Below are 20,000 nucleotides of genomic sequence, written 5' to 3' on the forward strand. Positions count from 1 at the left end.
GTAACGCTTTCTTAAGCGGCCCATACACGTTCAATTATATTGCGCAATTTCATTGTCAATACTCTGAATTGACAATTAGACTGACCGTGTATGGGCGATATGTCGCCCATACACGGTCAATTTAATTGTCAATTCAGAGTATTGACAATGAAATTGCGCAATATAATTGATCGTGTATGGGCCGCTTTACATTTGTTGGTGGGTTTATTGGAATAACATTTGTTGACTGCTCGATTTGTTGCATCGTCTTCTATACTATTCTCTACCCAGTGACTTTGGTTAGTGTTTCTAATTCCGCGCGCGAGCGTGTGTGTGTGTGTGTGTCATTCACCATGGTTTTGGATCACGTGTTGGACTCCTGATCGACAGCTATTTCCCTCCCGGAGGAGAGCTCAGAGCTCATATATGACCGATCTATGGGTAATGCTGTGACCTTACATGCACACACACCCCGAACTCTCCGCCCACGAGAATTGGAGTAACAACTCGCAGCGCAGTGATACTGAAATTATATCAGCCCTGGGCGGGATTCGAACCCGGACCGCCGTAGTGGCAGCCGAGAACTCTAACCACTGCGCCACGAGGTGTGTGTGTGTGTGTGTGTGTGTGTGTGTGTGTGTGTGTGTGTGTGTGTGTGTGTGTGTGTGTGTGTGTGTGTGTGTGTGTGTGTGTGTGTGTGTGTGTGTGTGTGTGTGTGTGTGTGTGTGTGTGTGTGTGTGTGTGTGGCGTCAATACGCACAACATTCCTCACTCTGTTCTCGATTGATATGACAGATTGCTGTGCATATAACTCTGTGTTGCCTGTTTTCCACCATGATTATTAAGATGGACGCTACTCTAGTGCTCATTTAAGTAGACACTGGACAAGAATGTACATTTCCTAACATGCAAACGCCCCTGGCACTTTTCAGGAGACGTGTATGTCGTCACAGGGCGAGTCGGAATGACACAAGGGAATGTTTTCATGAAAGTAGCAGTTGCCGACAAGACTGACGAGTTAAACACCATGTGAGGACGAAACCTTTATTTGTACGACATTTAGCCTATTACTTGTACTTGAAAAAGCTGTAATAAGTGAAACATCGTACAAATAAAGGCTCCGTCCTCACATGGTATGATGTGGAATGTGGAATGCAATAGTCCGGTTTTGCTGATCGGGGAACGGCGACCGACTGACGTCGTCTTTCTTTCAATTCAAGTTCTTTTCCCGCCAATTTCTTTCTTTGCTAAGTCTGCCGACGTTGCTTGACCTGACAAAGCTTTCTCGCACTCGTATTCCTTTATTTATCTATCTCTTTGTTTGTTTATTTGTTTGTTCTTCTCTAGGTATTTTGCTTTTTATTCTAACATTTGTCACCATTTATTGCAGTGAATCGGAGCTTCCTTGGTCACAATTTCCAGATCCCTTACATTGGTCTTGTACTATGATTGTTATATAGTATAGAAAAATTATCCTGAGTAAGTTTATATTAAATGTATGATTCACGATAGGTTAAGGGTGAAATTCAGGAAAGGGGATTGGGCAATTGTGTGTTGCTTGTTACGGATACACCGGTTTACGACAGACAAACCTGGTGGACAAAAATCGCGACGATCGCCGCCGCCACCGCCATGTCCTGTATAGAGGATAATGGCCTCAAAGGAGGAGGATGGCATACGGGTGACAAGATGTGGGAACCACACAACTCACTGTGGGAACTGATATACATACGCTCACAAACATACACACAAACACACACACACATATACACAGTTACAGAAGAGATTTGAGAAAGAATAGCTTCCCACATAGAGTGACTAATGTCTGGAACAAATTAATTGGGGAAACAGTGAGTGCCAAAACTATACAAGATTTTAAGGATAAACTGGATGCGGAGAGATACTAAAACGGGTTACTACAAGCATATCTCTCGTCCCGTAAAATACAATTAAGTACAACTAGGTAAATACACACACTCACGCGCGCGCGCACACACACACTCACATTAGAGCATGCGTCAGTTGTATAGTCCCTACACAGTGAAAGATATAAGTAATATCGAGAGAGCACAAATGGCAGCAACCAAAACGGTCCCCAGCGTGGCAGATAAACCACACTAGGAGAGACTAAAAGCAATGGGTCTACCAACACTGAAAGATCGAAGAGAAAAGGGTGATTACAATGTTCAGGTTGCTAAAAGGATAGACTACATTGACAGAAGACATCTCTTAATTAGGAATTGGAGGGTTTTAACAAATTAAGAAAGACCACGTGGCCAAAGGATTTAAAGAAGGAAAAATCAATACAGATGCATAAGTACTTGGAATAGCTTAGAAGGTGATACAGCCTACGCTGGAACAATACATGATAAATGGAGATTAAAGGTATAGAGCAAGTTGGAACTATGCATGAATTTGAAGCAAGGAATGATGAATTGAATGATGAATTGATAAATTGATAAATTGAATGATAAATTGAATGATAAATAAATAAACTGAATTGATAAATTGAATGATCAATTGAAGATTAAGAGACACGACCCCAAACGCGTTGTTCATTTTCTGTACACAACAATTAAGTGTATACTCGTATATACATACTAACATATGCATACGAATACAAATCTATACAAACATTTTTATTGACCACATATCTGTAGTGTTTGTAGAAGATAATGTATTGGTTATAACCAAATTATTCAAATAAAATTTTTGTCATAAACAGTTACGAAATTTTATCTAGCAAAATCTAGAAACGCAGAATAGATTTGTCGCAAACTATCCCTTTAAATGAAACAATTGAAAAGTGTAACACGAAAAATAAACGACATCAAATAAACAATTGAATACTATTCGCGAAAACTAAATCCACAAGAAAAAATAGCAAGTACAAGTATGAAAAATCGTCATAAAAAACAAGGCATACTGAAATCAACAGGCATTTTAAACAAATTATGATTAAAATATACACAAAGAGCAGGTTGATGACCTAGGATATTTCAGATATTTTAGAACTTGGGCACAATTGAATCTGAGGCTTGATATATCATTACTGACTAGATTTAGGGCTATCTAGAATTGAACTAGAAAGAAATTAATAAGATTAAGACATACATGAGAATACAGATTTGTCAATAAAATCAAGACTATCATTTGTGAATACAGAGGAGTTCTTGAGGATGTGATTCTAGCAGGCAGGAAAATAGAAAGAACGAATAAAAACGAGACTAAGGTAAAATAAATTATTGTTTTAGCAAACAGGTGTCATATTAGTCTTGTACCACTATCAAAGCTACGATTTGCAGACTTAGTTCCTTCTTTCCCGGAGTATCAACTGGTGGTATGAAACACAGCCGCTGATCGGATCAAGAGAAAATCAAAACGGGAAACTAAGCCCAATGTGGATTAGGGAAAAACGTTTGTGTGTGTGTGTTTGTGTGTGTTTGTGTGTGTGTGTGTGTGTGTGTGTGTGTGTGTGTGTGTGTGTGTGTGTGTGTGTGTGTGTGTGTGTGTGTGTGTGTGTGTGTGTGTGATTCACCATGGTCTTGGATCACGTGTTGGACTCGTGATCGACAGCTATTACCCTCCCGGATGAGAGCTCAGAGCTCATATATGACCAATCTATGGGTAATGCTGTGACCTTACACGCACGCACACACACACACACACACACACACACACACACACACACACACACACACACACACACACACACACACACACAAAACTCCCCGCCCACGAGAGCTGAAGTAACGTCTCGCAGCGCAGTAATACTGAAATTATTTCAGTTCTAGGCGGGATACGACTTCAGAGCGTCGTAGCAGTGGTTGCGAACGCTACCACTGCGCCGTCGAGTTGTGTGTGTGTGTGTGTGTGTGTGTGTGTGTGTGTGTGTGTGTGTGTGTGTGTGTGTGTGTGTGTGTGTGTGTGTGTGTGTTTGTGCGTATATATGTGTGCGTCCTCGTCTGTCTGCCTCTCTTTGTGTGAACGTATATGCTACCCCCATCAACACAAGGCCACATGATTAAACATGATTTGTATTTTTGTAGTGTGGTTATTAGATTCAGTTCTGCCCTGAATATGCAGCAATGGACAGCACAAGCCAAACTAGGATATATCAGGAGTATCGTAAGCACGATAAGATCAGTCACATCATTGAGAACGGGACGAATGGGGACGTTTCATGTGAGATAGACTCCTTGTTAATTTAACACACAGAAGAGACTGAATATATAGATTCACGGATCAAAGAAAATACTGAATAAGGCTGTAAAGCAGGTGGGCTATTTATATATCGTCACTCTCATAAAGTGCCTCTCATTTTTCAAACCTCTCGGGAAAAAAAATCCTCATTTTTTTTTTTTTTTATAAATGTACGTAACGTTACTTCTTTCGTTGTTTCTATGTGGAAGGAGAAAGACATTCATATGATTATTTCAAGTATAAGATTTTATATATTGAAATAAGACGAAGTAGACTTAAGCAACTTTATTGGTAATGTTTACAAGTGACTTAGGCATAATTCCTAAGAACCAATACTTAGGAAATACAACTGAAGTTGTGTTTACTCGTATGAAACGGAATTTGTTGTCGAAATCGTCGAAACGGCGGTTCCGCCGAAAAGGGGACACCGGTGGGCACAGTTGACCCAGTAACATGGTAACGTCTTTTAAGGATAAACGCAAGTCCCTGATTGGCTAAGAGTGTGGTGACGTCACGGAAACGGAGACGACTGATTGGCCAAGAGCGGTGACGTCACGGGAACGCAAAAGATTGATTGGCTGAAAGCGAAACATCCCCAAACCCGCAGGAAAGCCTCTGGAAACACCCGGGGACCCCTTTGCAAGCCCTTGGATAGTCACTAGGGAACCTCTGAGAATCCCTGTGGGGATTCTGTGGAACCCTCTAGGAACTCCTGAGGAACCCACTAAGAACCCCCTGGAACTTCAAGGAGAGCACTTGCGGAGCCCTTGGGGTGCACTCTGGAAACTCCTGGGGAGCCCCTTTGGAACCCCTTGGAAGCCCCCAGGGGAGCCCCTGGTATTAATAAAAGAATTCCTGTAATCGGAAACCGGAAACCGGAAATCCCTCAAGGGGACACGTCCCTTCCGGCCGGGTTGTGCGATTCGTCCCAGTGTGTCTCTGCAAGGTTGTCGAACACCATGGCCGGTACCACGCAAGACAAACAGAGGCAACGCCATTTTTGGAGTTGGATAATCAAGGGAAATATTCACTAAGTGATGTGAGGAAGAATAAGAGTTTAAAACAGGAGTTAGTTAACATTCACAGAAGTGAATTCCCTGAGAAGTACATGTCCTCTTTGTCTCCTACCGGCAAGAAGACAGCTCAAGAGGCGTCAGAAACCAAGAAGAGTATTTTGTTGTTCTTTAGAAAAATCAAGCGCCTAGAGGAGGAGTTTAAGAACAATCCAGCTCAACAGCTGAATCTTGAAGGTCTTACAGATTGCAGTGGAGATATAGACCCTGAAGAAGAGAAGCGATTGGTGTCTCACTACTGGGCCGGATACAGATCGTATATATCCAAAAGTGGATGGTTTAACGCTAACGAGGATTTCAGATCCTATTATTTCGACAGGGCGCTGAAGGCGCCTGCGACCGAAGCGAGGTCGACCGAAAGGTCGAGACCCCGTATAGTTGGGTTGGGAGCAGCCTGTTGCTCGTTTTCAAAAATATTCCTTGGTTCTTTTCACACTAATTTCTGCTTATTCTTAATTATATATAAGTGATTATTTATGAAAAGGAAATCGTTTATTTTTTTTAATTTGTTACCTTGCATCACTTTGTAGATTAAAAAACAAAAAAGAAAAAACAGAGAAGTAAATTTATTTTCAGAATATCGTCTTATTGTTGCTTTGGAAAATTATGGTTCGCTCTTATAGCAGGTTTTTTTTATATTACTTGTTCATGAGTCAGGGTGTAAAAAGAGTTATATGAGTCAGCTGGCATAACTTATTTCATGGACGGCAGATCATTGAATTTACTTAACTTGATAGGAACAAAGGGGTCCACTTGATCCCCACGTTATGAGCCCGTTACGGTAAAGACTACCAGTTAGAATGATTGTTGAATGGCAGCTTGAACTTCTTTGTTCCACCGCTTTGGTACACCAGCCCCCTTAATTCATTAACCGCTGGATCTCCTGACTTTTTCCCAGGCCTAATGCTGCTGAAGAATAAATTTTCCATCTTCAGAAAGTCTTGGTGTTTTATTCGTTTGACTGTGTATGGTGATCGTTTCATCCTTCAACACTGGATAAGAGCCGCATCATCTCTCTCAGTGAATACATCGTTCACTATCTTTGATTGAATGATGTTGTACATGGTGTCCCACTCCACACGTGTGTGCTCTGCAGTAAAGAACTTCTGAACTATGATGATGCCATGTTTCCTGGCTAGAGAAAAATACATATTGCCAATGTTCACATTTCAGTTTGGGTAACCACATCCATCACTCCAGATCACTAGCTCTTGTAATTTTTTCTTTTCTTTTTCAAAATTATTGCTTCAAAAATATGATACTTCAAATATGCAAATACTTCACTACCCAGTTCAGCCTCGTTTCATTCTAGATATAGCAGTAGTTTTCCTTGAAGTTCAATTTGTAAAGAGTAAAGTTATGTAACTGAAGCTTTGTTTTTTTAGTGCATGATGCTTGCCATCGTCAGCAGAACAGCTTGAAGACCCATATCCCAAACAGATTTTATAGTACTTGCAGATTCTTTGCCAATAGTCTGACCCTTTCTCTCTTCATCCTTGCACTTAATGTGTTTGTCGTATTCATCCTTACTCATCCTTCCATATTCGAAATGTTCACATAAATCATACCGCAATATTGATAATAATGCCTAAGTCAGTTTCTGATTTAGGCTTAATATCTTATGGTAAATTTAACCTAGACATGACATTGGTTGTAGTATCATTAGGAGCGTCACGCGCTGAAGAGTGGATTTATGCAAAAATCCAGAAATCGACGCAAAATGACTCATGCAATTTCTGTATGAGGGTAACAATATGTGAAGTGGCAGACTAGTCGCCAATTTGCCATTTGACTACATTTGATAACCTGTTCCAGCAATATTCGCTGTTGAACAAGCACGAAAATGTAACACGGGGAGGCTATATTGTGTTTATATAAATCTCTCTCTCTCTCTCTCTCTCTCTCTCTCTCTCTCTCTCTCTCTCTCTCTCTCTCTCTCTCTCTCTCTCTCTCTCTCTCTCAGAGTTACAGGAACACCTTTCTGTCAGGGAAGAAAATGAAAAAGTTAGTGAAAGCCACATACATCGTCTCATGAGAGGTCACCAACCACAGGAAAGGGTTTGCTAATCTATCATTGGATGCAGCCAGACTGGACTAATCAGCGCGCTCCGTTTCAAGAAGATCGGCAAGATCCGCTATGAGAGTATGAATTATGTTGATCTGTACGTGTCTGTTACTCTGAGGAAGACATTTAGTCAAAACATCAGATTATATTAGTGTTGCAGGTTCAACACCCACACACCCACACACGTACACACACACACACACGCACACACACACACACACACACACACACACACACACACACACACACATATATATATATATATATATATATATATATATACATATACATATATATATATACATATATATACATATACATATATATATATATATATATATATGTGTGTGTGTGTGTGTGTGTGTGTGTGTGTGTGTGTGTGTGTGTGTGTGTGTGTGTGTGTGTGTGTGTGTGTGTACAACACTGAATGGGTCCCAGTGATTAGAGATACATTTTAACAACCACAATGCACTTTAATTCTAAGCCATCAACATCGAGAGACCCAATGGGGCCACATGCAGAAATTGAAACATGGTACTGCCGAGGACTCGAACTCAGCGATCCCATGACAAGTGCCGTAGTAACTAACCAACTACGCCATCAAGAGATATATAAATTGAGCGCAAGTTTTCTTATATATTTGTATGTTCGAGTTACATACACTTAGTCCTCGGCAGTACCACATTTCAATTTCTGCATGCGGCCCCATTGGGTCCCCTGGATACCCACTACCATACGACAACATGTTTTCAACTCCATCCACGACTTATCACACCCTTCATGACGCACCACAGCCCGCCTTCTCAAGACAAAGTTTGTGTGGTACGGTATCACAGAGAACGCGAAACAGTGGGCTCGCACATGCATCACCTGTCAGACATCCAAGATGCATCGATACACCGAGACGGGCACCGGGAGGTTTCACCAGCCGCAGCGTCGTTTCGTCCACATCCATGTGGACATCATGGACCTTCTATCCATCTCCGAAGGACACCGCTGCCTGTTCACAACAATGAACCGTTCAACGCGTTGGCCAAAAGCAATGCCTCCGCCTCCTCTTGCGCTGCCGTTCTTGTATCCCGTTGGATCGCCAAATTTGGTTTACCTAACTGCATTCACCTTACAATTGTGGACTTCCCTGGGTCAGCTGCTAGGGACCACCATCCACCACACCACCACTTACAACCCCGAAGTTAACGATATGGTGGAATGGTTGCACGGAACGCTTAAAGCCGCACTGGTGTCCCGTTGCACCGATGCATCATAGTGCAGCCAACTTCTGTGGGTCCTATTCGGCATGCGGATCTCACCAAAGGACGGTCTCGATGACTCACCCGCCGAAATGACTTACGGCGATCCTCTCGTCATCCCAGGCGAGTTTTTCCCCCGACATAACCCCTAACGAGGACTGCAATCGGATCAGGTGCGTCGTCGAAAAATTCACCCCTTGCCGACAGACTTACAAATCAGCAAACCGCCGATACATCCCCAAGGACCTCCAATCATCGAAGTACGTCATCCTCAGAGACGACACCAGATCGCCGTCGCTCACTCCGCCCTACTCAGGTTCCTTTAAAATGGCTCATTGGAAGGAAAATGCCTTCCTCCTCAGAATTAAAGGCGTGGACGACTGGGTATCGACGATTCGCCTCAAGCTAACATACCTCCAAGACGACCAGGCAGGTAAGTGATCGCGGCCACCCCACTACCACCATACGCCGTTCCTGAATGGCTCGTCTCGCACGTCATTGGCTCAGTCGCGCATTGCTTGAGCTGATAGCGTGTATAAATAGCCTTCAGTTTTCCCAATGAAGCATTTTGGGTTTAACCGTTGTCTTCGTAACATCGTAACTGTAGCCATGCCGCTACAGTAGGATTTTGGGTTGGATATGATAATTGCTTCTAGCTCAGATTCAGACAATCTCATTCACTCGGAGAAAATTATTCCCTGGTCCCATAATATTAAGTCAGCCTCGGATAAATCAGTTACCAGCAGCTATGCTGAGTTCTGACTTGGTTTCGAGCGTTCTTCATACAATACGGTCCCAGGTTTGAGTCTAGCAGCTGTCGGTGACTTCCTACTGGCCTTGAAAGTTTGAATACATCGGGCAAAGTATTTCGTCAGTGATGACCAATGTTTTAATCCTTGGGAACAATATCATTCCGGAGAGGTCGATATATAGCAGATATTTATGAAGGGCAATAGAATAGAAAGATAGTAGACGTTAAAAAGTAATCAGTATTCGCTTAAAAAGATACTTCTTCAATCATAAAAAATACTGCATGTCTTTGGTCCATAGGGATATCATTGATGTCCCTAAAATGTTGCTCACACAAAATCTACAACCAATAACCAATACAAGGTAGCTTGGCATCAGAGCCTTACTTCTTTTCATGTATGTATGCTGTCACGTCCTTAGCGTAAATAGAATCCTGTGATTGTGTTGTGCCATACCTTTGTGTGAATAAAATCTCCTGTTTGTGTGAGAAACTGATTTTCACTGATTTGGACATGCTAACATCGCGTGTGTGGGCCCCTACTCAAGAAGAGCGAAACCATAACATAATCGAATCTTGCTGGGGTGAGGCTTTTTCTGAACGCCCCTATCGGAGGAATTACTACATCACATGACACCAGTGACCCCTTCCTGCAGTATGATTAGCCAAATATGTTTTAGTGTTTTGCTCATACCCAATCATATACATCCTAAACTGAAAAGTACACCCCTAGAGGGAGGTGCCTGGCAGTACCGAGGTATCTTTAAGGTTTGGAGGTAAATGGAGAACAGACGTTAGGCGGCTGCTCCGATAATCAGGTCCAGGCAAGTAGCTCATATTCTGAAACTCTCACAAAGCAATACACACACTCGAGCACTTTTAATAGAAACAAAGAAACTTGGGCCACAGGTTTTTTCTCTCACCCTAGTAAAAACCTAAGCTTACACCCTCCTAGGATCATAGCCCCTGCTCTGAGGACGGAGTGCGACATTTGTAATTTTAAGGCACGCCTTACGTGAATATATGTTATAAGCTGTAATGTATTCCCTAATATATATATATATATATATATATATATATATACGCAATAAAAACACTAGGAACGTGTGTTCACACATGCGTGTTCATAATTCTTTCTTTGTATCTGCACTGAAGATGTAATTATACGAAAACGCTCTGCTTCGTTAGTTTACTTTTCCTAGTGGTTACTAACGCATATATATATATATATATATATATATATCTGTGTGTGTGTGTGTGTGTGTGTGTGTGTGTGTGTGTGTGTGTGTGTGTGTGTGTGTGTGTGTGTGTGTGTGTGTGTGTGTGTGTGTGTGTGTGTGTGCTTCTTGAAATATTATGCACTGCGTAATAGCTGTCTGTTGGAGCGCGCCCATTACGTATTATCAGATGACGCCAAGCTGAGAAATGTATCATAATTTGGCGGGAAAAGCTCATTCTGCTTTTCCATTAGTTGAAGATCTTTAAACTACCACTTTACGGACGTTTTACCAGTTTTGATACGTGGGTTTTCATTCCCAAGGATAAAAACGACGATACGGAGGCAGAGACCAAAGAGAGAGAGAGAGAAGCAGAGACAGCCCCAGAACGAGAAAAGAACCGAGAAGACAAGAAAAGAAGCAGACTCCCAGGGCCCACCTGAACCTACGTAGAAATTATTCTACCTTAGTCGACTACGACAACTCCGCTAAACAAGTCATTTGGACCACAACTACTGCCTGTTTCCAAGCGAAGTGCCCAGCTTTCGTGATTTCCCTAATAGTTTCGGATATTTTCCAGACTGCTGGACAACGAGCGACTCGACACTCTCTCCTTCTCTATTATTTTCTCAATTTACGAAAGATCATCCACTGTCTTACTTGTTCCCGACTACCTGAAGCTTCACCTACCAGAAGAACTACCAGAAGCTTCCCCTACCAGAAGTTATCGCCCATATTCTTCACTTCAGACTAACTATTTGTTCCCCCGAGACCGTTGGTGTGACCTCATCAACCGGTATTAATCCATAATCATAATCACCATAATCATAATCACCATAATCAAGATTTCGTTTCGCTTATCTGTTCTTACGTGATGCATACCAAAGCACACTCATCTCCTGTACTAGGTGGTATAATCAAATTACTTCATATCATATGTAATATGCTGTTATTATTCTATGTTCATTTATGTTGTACGTGTTATTTTTGTTAGTGTAATAATATCTAACTTTAACGAAGAATTTAATTATCCTACCTGAACTCTGTCATTCGTCCAAACTGCACACGACCTCAATTTTTTTTTTTTTTTTTTTTTTTCGTGTCGCGACTAGCTTGGCCCATAGGTGGGTCGTGACATATGCGTATGAAGACCTGGGTCGTAGCTAAGCGACTCCTGGTGTTTAGTTTTCATCGTTCCTTATGTAATACTATCTCTTCTCTCAGCGGGACACGATATACCTGAAGCCGTCCTCGTTATATGACATTTAGTCTGCTGCTTGTCCGTCGTTGCGTTTCACCCTGTTCCATTTCAAGAGTCGAGTGCTTCCTATTTCAAACTCGTGTCACCTGACGCCATGTCTCCAGGCGACATCGTCACTAGAGAAATGCATCACAAGGCAATGTCACCCCGAGTTTATCATAATGATAAGACAAATACATTTCTGCACATTGGAACGCTTCCCGGTAAAGAAAACGTCATGAAAGGCGGCGCTTGCTACAGCGCTCTAAACCTAACATACGTTTGCAAACGTATGTAGGAAAACGTTTGTCTTTTTTTATGAACACGTCGACTGAAAGCCAATGGTGTAACTCGTTACAGCCACACTGCTGCACCTCAGAGCACAAAGCCACGTGGCACTAAGGCAGTGCCAGGTAAACAAAGCCTCGGTGGAAATTAAACCGGGACGAAGAATGTTGGATATATTAGAGTTTGACTCGCCTCAAAGTCACTCTCCTCCTCTGTCTCCTTCTCCTCCCCCTCCCCCTCCTCCTCCTCCTTTTTCTTCTTTTCCTCCTCCTCCTCCTCCTCCTCATCTTCTTCTTCTTCTTCTTCTTTTCACTTTTCTTTTTTTTCTTCTTTTTTCTTTTCTTCTTTTTTCTTTTTCTTCTTCTTCTTCTTCTCCTTCTTCTTTTTTTCTTCTTCCCCTTCTTCTTCTTCTTCTTCTTCTTCTTCTTCTTCTTCTTCTTCTTCTTCTTCTTCTTCTTCTTCTTCTTCTTCTTCTTCTTCTCCTTCTTCTTCTTCTTCTTCTTCTTTTCCTTCTTCTTCTTCTTTCCCAGCTCCTCTTCTTCCCCCCCTCCTCTTCTTTCCCCTCCCCTTCCTTCTCCTTTTCATCCTCTTCTTCATCATCATCATCATCATCATCATCATCATCATCATCATCATCATCATCATCATCATCATCATCATCATCATCTTTCTCCTCTTCTTCATCCTCCTCCTCCCCCTCCTCCTTTTCATCCTCTCCATCATCATCATCTTCCTTCTCTTTGCCCTCCTCCTTTTCTTCCTCCTCCCCATCCTCCTCATCCTCCTTTTCATCAACCTCATCATCATCGTTTTCTTCCTCCTCTTCCTTCTCTTCCTCTTTCTCCTGCTCTTCTTCCTCCTCTTCTTCAGCCTCGTCACCACCACTCTTATTCTTTCCCTCTGGTTCTACTCTGCTGCCTCCTCCTCCTCCTCCTCCTCCTCCTCCTCCTCCTCCTCCTTTCCCTCTTCCTCCCCTCCCGTCGACGCCTCCTGTTTCTTCTCCCCTTTCTCCTTATCCTTCTAATCATCATAATTATCATCAAGCGCATCACCATTATGCTTATAATCTTTCTCCAGCTCATTTCGTTTGTGTGTATTTAACACATTAAGGCATACTTAATAGAGTTTGTGCTGGTGCTAGACACATGACTTTTTTCAACACGTAGTTGCGAGGGTCCATTTCTGACATCGATAAAATCACTCTTCATTCACAAGAGCAAAATCTACATAATATCACCGCTGGCAGATGAAAAAAAAAAACTAAAGAAGGCTTTTGGATGGGATTTATATTTGGAGGAATTGAATCCTAGATTTCGGAGTCCTGCCACTTCTAGAGAATATATCTAGATCCTAGGGTACAAGGGCAAGCACGAGTAGCCCATACAAACAACCTGGGTTTATAGGACGGTTTCAGGAAGCCATAGAGTGCTTTCGATAGCTTCACAACGACAACTGGGGGAGAGTATTGGGGAATTGATGTGTAGAAGTGAAACTAGTGTTTAGCCGCAGTTATAACGACATAAAACATGAAGGTTCGTATATGAATATGTTTTTAAGGATAGATTTCTTTTTAATCAACTCACAAATACACAAATATTAGGAAGAATGAACGTGGCGGGAATACACGAAATATATATCTTTATCCGAGAGTTGACACCTTGACGTGGTGGATAGTGTGTTAGCGTGGTATGATTGTATATCATACCATTATTATTGTACATTGTACTGGTGTGTTGCTTATTTGGGGAATTATATGTTTCCCCCTCTTTATAAAATTGTCATATGTTTTGTTGTTTGTTGTTTTATTATTTGTTGTAATTATGTGTAATCATTGTGTATAAGTGTAATTATATTGGATATCGCAAATGCGATGCACGTCGTTTGGCGCGAATTGGCAGCTTGGTGTCAGTTGGGAGCCAGCTCTCTTTGTATTCACACGCATTAGTTGCCAGTGGTATCAGTGATTACAATGTATTTTCCACCATTTGACTTTCATTTCTTGTAGCCACCCGGTACAATAGGCTTGAGAATCTTAATGATTACAAAAGCTATGTCGATAGAGAGGAAATCTCTGCAGGGTCACCCATATCGAACAGGTTTTGTAGTTAAGATCAGACAAAGAGCAGCTCAAACACACAGTCACAGGACCCACTGCTAAATGGTACGTCCCTAATGGCTAACAGGGAAATTCCTCATAGGGGCATTTTAGTCCGAATTAGGCTACACCTATTAAAAACATTACATTTTTTTTACGTTTCGCAACACCTGCCCCCCTCCCCATCTCGAAACTCTTTGTTGTCTCGTGTATCTCCTCTGGGATCTTCTGCTTTGCATGTGTTCCCACTTCTCCGTTGCTCCTGTCCTTCCTCTCCAGGTAATCTCCTTCCACTATCATGACTCTTTGTCCTCAAGTCTTCCATTCTTCTGTTCCAATCCCCCTCAACCTCTATGTCATATTGTCCTTAACGACTTAGCCACGACGAGACACTTTATATATTTTGCTGTAACCAATGCCAGACGATTGTATTCAAATGAGAGCAGGACCTCATGATCAAGAAGTGATTCGTTCTTTTTACGTGGCCGTGGCAGATCAAAGTCCTCTTCATACAGGTATCTTTTATCTATACTTTTTATTTTATTTTGTACATTTTTATATCCTATGGCTTCAGACAGTCCACTTCCACCATTGCTTCTTCTTCCAGCCTGCCAGCCCGAGCATCCACTAGTCATTTTCGTCATGAAGCACTTACTTCCTTTGATTTTCCAATATATCCGATTTCTGCTTTTTGATCTTTGAATAGTAAGGGCGTTTCCCTCATGTGAATGGTAAAAGGGATTGTCTCACGGTTGAAATCGTCATCTGACCCCCGAAAAGGTCTATGAGAAATCTTTTAATCCGGTGTTTAAAGGTTTCCGTCTTTAAAACTTTCTCTGTCAATAGGCGAAGACATTACCGAATACGTCAACTTACTTTTTCTAATCAATCTAGTTATCCGTCTAGCTATTTGTCACTTCAGAAGTAATTTTCCTAATCACTACTGTATCTGAGTCTAGGTATCTCACACTCAAATCTCTATCTTGGAATATGGATGATGGAGAAAGAGAGATGGAGAAAGAAAGCGACGGATAAAAAGGGAAATCAATTCTCAGAATGGCAAGAAATGAAGAGAGTAAGAAAAAGAAGAGACTAAAAGGGAGGAGGAGGAGGAGGAGGAGGAGGAGGGGGGAGGAGGAGTAGGAGGAGGAGGAGGAGGGAGGAAGAAAAAGAGCACGAGGCAAGGATGGAAACCCGTATTACGAAGACAAAGGGAAATAGATGTGCATATTAAGAGGGAAGGCGGTAGGGAAGGCAGGCGAGAATAAAGCAGAGGGACAAAGATAGCTGAAACATGTAGAAGGAACATAAAGGAGGAAGACCATCGTACTATAGATAGAGGCCCGTTCTTCACACGGTGTCTCACGGTGGGCGTGCGCTTACTCTCTGCAACTCGAATTTCCTCCCCCCCTCCCCCAATACACGCATCCCAGGGATAAAAAGTAACAGTAATAATAAGTTTAGGGGGCAACTGGCGACCCATTTATGTTGATTTTTCTGTCGCTCGCTACACGTGACCCTCCCCCGAGCGCTATTTCTACTTTGAGGTGGAAGGTAGTACTGTGTTGTCTTTTTGATCAGTATGCTGTAAGGACATTATAATCTGGATGTTGCCCAACTCTTATGGGTGTTCACGCTCTATGACAGCTTTTTTATGAATAAGGTGTGAAATGGTGAGTTCGTATGTGAAAAAAAAATCTTTTTGTTTTTTCATTGAAAACCGGGGCCTAAAGTTTAACAACTCGCTTTACGAAAAAAATTCCTAAGTTCCTCAAAATCCGTTTTATTATACATCAGTCTTCCTTTTCTGTGTTTCTCATTTCTCTCTATATGTATTTCCTTCTTTAGTTCTAACTCAAGTAGTATGTGGTCACTCTTAGCAATTGTTGTCTTGTATTCATTTTTGTCCCCAATTTCAGGTTCTGTCGTAAATAAAAAATCAAGTCTCGACGGTTCTTCATTATTTCTAAATCTAGTGTTTTCTTTTACCCATTGTGTCATTGTATGTTCTATAGTCATATCGAGTAATACATTTCCCTATTAATCCTCTCCACCTTTCACTGTCATTTCTTCCCAACATTTTTCTTTGCAATTGAAATCTCCCATAAGTACCACGTTCCTTCTATCCTTCAGCATTTCGTTTAATGAAAGTCTCGTTTCATTCAACATTTCGGAATCATCTCTCTCTCTCTCTTCAAAACCCTGTTTTGGGGTGCACATAAATCACTGCAAACTTTTTATGTCACTATCTTCGACTCTTATTGTGATCACTTCCACCCTATTCTCTCCATATGTAAATTTCGTCACATGTAAGTTTTTCTTAACCAGGAACATGACTCCTCCATCCTTGTTTTTCCTCTCTATTTTCAATTTTGTCTCCACAATTCCCATTATGTCTGATTTTTTTCTTTTTTCTGAGAGGTAATAATTTAGTTCATTTAATCCTAAGATTAATCTGTCTATATTGGTATAAACTTGTTTTAATTTTTTATTCCATCTTGTTCTCTGAACCTTTCGTTTTTTGTTTTTTTAATTGAATATACAATTTTTCAGTCTCATGTCTAACACTTTCCAATAGTGTGTGTGTGTGTGTGTGTGTGTGTGTGTGTGTGTGTGTGTGTGTGTGTGTGTGTGTGTGTGTGTGTGTGTGTGTGTGTGTGTGTGTGTGTGTGTGTGTTTCTGTTTATGAGGTCAGGCAATTCGTGATAAATCCCTTCCATAGCGGACGACACTTCACCGTTTCTACCGATTACCTGACGAAGGACTGATAGTTCCTATTGGTGGGCTGTGACTACCTATAGCCTGTACATGGCTTGTCCACTTTCTGAGGCAGCGTTGTGGTGAATTAGTTAACTTGCTTGAATACTTTACATTTTTATGCGATGATGTCGGCATAGTGTTTATCATCAACCATTACTAGAAATGTATGAAATGATAAATAAAGCCATTTAAGTTGCTTAGGAAAGGTTTCTATATATAATGTAAATCTCTTCCCAATAGAAATACGTGGAAAAATTGCAGGAGAGGGTCCAAATCATAAATGCAATTCTGTATCTTGTTATTTCGATTCTAGTAAACAGGTTAATTGGCATGACCTGATTTTGTCAAAACACGACCAAAATGGGAAGAAGGGGAAGGAATCTCTACATGTACAATTGTGAGGGCGAACGAGGAACTATGTTCTCTCGGCCCCTTAAAAGTAATACCAGTTCGGGTGATACTAGATCTGCTGGGGTTTGAATCAAACATCGAAAAGAATTAATGGATTTAAAAGAGTTAGCGAATACATTAAACCATCAAAAGTGTACAATAGAATGTTGTAGAAGGGGGAACATCTGATACGAGGTGCTCAGTACTTCGAACCTCCGTATCGTAATAACAGTAACAATGTTCGGGTGCGTATGGACGAACCGTTCCGGCCCAATCGGATGCGGTTTGTCTTAAGAACAGCAAAGACGAGAGGAACGGTTCGCCCTCACAACAATAGTATCTTCCTCCGATATATTTACATCGACGTGGCTTTCTCCTTAGGATATCAAGGTCAATGTAATTTCTATCTCATCTGATGTAGTTCCGAACTTCAACCTCTGGTACAAATAAAAATAACTCTCCCTACTTTTGACGTGAAATATATATATATATATATATATATATATATATATATATATATATATATATATATATATATATATATATATATATATATATACCAAAAGTCTTCCACCGCCTTATAAGGGGGTATGAATCATATATGTACTTTGAATGTAAAACAGCACATTCCCACATTGTTTACTTAGTGTGCTGTGTATCATTTTTCCCAGAGGAATAATATATGTTTTTTCACGGCGTTTGTTTTCGTTGATTGATTGGCCAGATAAAAACAAAATCTTAAAATCAATTTCACTAGAAGTGGGAGTAATGGTAGTCATACATATTAGTAGTACTACTACTGTAGTTCAGACACCGTGGAATGTATGAGCTGTATTTGTTTGGGTAGCATTATATGCAACACTATGATGTAAATAATGGCGATTTTGTTTTACGCGCAGAAGTTATTTTCACATAGAATTGCCTGAATTATCAGTAAAACCACTCAGGTTGAAAATCCATGTTTACTACATTACCGTATTGTAAAAAGACAACTGTCCGTTGTAATCTTTGTTTAAAGGAATTCTTAGAGAAAAAAGCGGATGGCATAAGATTGTCGAGTTCACGCAGACATTCGCGCAAAGAAGAGAAAGGGGAGATCTACTGGCCATTAACAGAATTATGAAAGGGATGGAAGTCCTCGCGAGATGATTAATCAAAGTAAGATAAGAGAAAATCAAGAGGAAATGAAAGGAAACTCAAAAAGGAGAGTTATATAAGAGATCTGAAAAAGAATAGTTTCCCACACAGAGTGGTGGATATTTGGAACAAATTGGATGAAGCAACAGTGTGTAAAAAAGTATACAAGAATTTAAGAACAAACTTGATGCTGATGATACAAAGACGGGTCACTAAGAGCATAGCTCCCTTCCCGTACAATACAACTAGGTGAATACAGCTACTAAGTATTTCAGCGGCTTTGACCCATCGTTTTTCGCTCATATTTCCGAAATAACCATTCACATCAGCATAATATATTAGCACAACTTAATTCACACCCTGCCCTAATTTTTGACGTTATAGTGCATTCACAAGTGTATTTATTTACGGCGTTTACTCTTGACATCAAATGTGTCGCAGCCGACACCCGTGACGTCATCACAAACTACCTCGTGTATCCCATCCTCCTCCCCTTCCCTCCTTCCTCCCCATTTCCTCCCTCCTCCTCCTCCTCCTCCTCTCTCTCTCTCTCTCTCTCTCTCTCTCTCTCTCTCTCTCTCTCTCTCTCTCTCTCTCTCTCTCTCTCTCTCTCTCTCTCTCTCTCTCTCTCTCTCTAAAAATATATATATATATATATTTAATAATAATTGAATACCATGCATCCGGAGAGGGAATTCAATAACAAGTTTATACATCTGATGGATAGGAAAATTATGATAATAACTGGACATGCGTTTTATTTCATTCCATACCACTATGGATAAACAGTTCATCCTGGTCATCGCTGTCCATGGTGATGATGACGGGCTCCACACTTTCATGTATGTTGTCCGATGACCAGTACTCTTCTTCGAACGATCTGGACCTTCTCACAGCACCCGCCCACACCTCCTTGGTTGCGATAAGCTTTGCCTCCTGGAGTCGCGGTTGCAGGTCTGCCCGAGTGAGCCGCTGCAACGTTGAACGCACGTGTTGCTTCATGCAGCCCCACACTTGTTCGATGGCGTTTAATTCTGGATGACCTGGTGGCAAATGGATGACCTCATGACCCCATGATCAGATGATTTCGTCAACCGTGTAGCGTGGCTCGGGCCGGTTCTCCTTGCAGATCAGTAGTAACTCAGGGCGCGTAGCATGTGGTGGGAATGGTAGGCTGCGGCACTCCAACCATTTCACGATCTCCGCTTTTCTTGTGGCAGTGGTAGGGCAACGGGTCTCCTCGGTCAGCTGACTGTGGTAGGGTGCGTTGTCAAGTACCAGCACCGATGGCTCAACGAGCGCCGGCAAAAGCTGTGATGTCAGCCAGCGAATGAATAGGCGCTGTTCATTTCACCATGGTAGTCTCCTGTTTTGTTCTTGGCAGGGTAGCACAGAAATTATTCGTCAATGAATCCCTCATCTGTGCCACTTGCTACTACCACAAAGTGCTCACCCTCCCCAGGGGGCACTTGACGGCTGAAGATGGGATACACCAGGTAGTATGTGATGACGTCACAACTTCACTTGTTCGATGTACTTCACGGGTGTCGGCTAC

The 20,000-nt window shown here is 41.5% G+C and overlaps 1 protein-coding gene and 1 pseudogene across 1 annotated transcript in view; both read right to left on the bottom strand.

The window, feature by feature from the left end:
- Positions 1-20,000, bottom strand: part of LOC143038124 (uncharacterized) — a 588,663-nt gene that overhangs the window by 508,794 nt on the left and 59,869 nt on the right. The gene's annotated exons all lie outside the window — the stretch shown is intronic.
- The window catches only part of LOC143037824 (uncharacterized), a 1,245-nt pseudogene continuing 452 nt past the window's right edge, over positions 19,208-20,000 (bottom strand).

This window comes from Oratosquilla oratoria, chromosome 23 (assembly GCF_046742065.1).
Source record: "Oratosquilla oratoria isolate Oo_2021 chromosome 23, ASM4674206v1, whole genome shotgun sequence".
Classification (NCBI taxonomy): domain Eukaryota; kingdom Metazoa; phylum Arthropoda; class Malacostraca; order Stomatopoda; family Squillidae; genus Oratosquilla; species Oratosquilla oratoria.